At 41.9% G+C, this 558-nt stretch overlaps 1 protein-coding gene across 1 annotated transcript in view; it reads left to right on the top strand.

Moving 5' to 3' along the window:
* abcc1 (ATP binding cassette subfamily C member 1 (ABCC1 blood group)) overlaps positions 1-558 on the top strand; it is a 32,178-nt gene that overhangs the window by 16,099 nt on the left and 15,521 nt on the right. The gene's annotated exons all lie outside the window — the stretch shown is intronic.

The raw sequence follows: 558 nt of genomic DNA on the forward strand, positions 1-558 counted from the left end.
AATATCGCAAAATATTTTTAAAAATTGCAATAATATCGTATCGTGAGTTGTATGGTGATTCCCACCTCTAATATACATATACCCAGGATCATGACTGGGATCCTGTGTGTCCCTCACAGCATTGGTACTTTGCTCGTACGGGACTGTGCAAAATTCTTGAGTCTTTCCTTTATATTTTCTAGGAACTTGGAAATGTTTGCAGCACTTTATTGAAACTGAATGTGAAAGTGTGTAGGACTAGTCTTGTTCTTCTACACAGCGTAAACTCTTTTAGTTCCCAGGACTAAAAGTTGGCAGTCCAAAGCTCTTTGGATGTTGGCTTCAGTGAGCAGTAAATCAGCCTGTTCTCACATTTCTTATCCTTACTGTTCTTTTGCTGTGTCAGCCTTAATTCTTTGTTAAAGACACTGCACAGCATCCAGAGATAAGTTCTGGGCTGAAGTCAACCTTCTTGGTCCCAAACTGTTTTTCTGCCAGTCGAACTGGGACGTCACGCTGTTTTTCTGCCAGTCAAACTGGGACGTCGCGCTGTTTTTCTGCCAGTCAAACTGGGACGTC

The sequence above is a fragment of the Pundamilia nyererei genome, unplaced genomic scaffold (genome assembly GCF_000239375.1).
Source record: "Pundamilia nyererei isolate P.nyererei 1_Seehausen unplaced genomic scaffold, PunNye1.0 scaffold00252, whole genome shotgun sequence".
NCBI classification, from domain to species: domain Eukaryota; kingdom Metazoa; phylum Chordata; class Actinopteri; order Cichliformes; family Cichlidae; genus Pundamilia; species Pundamilia nyererei.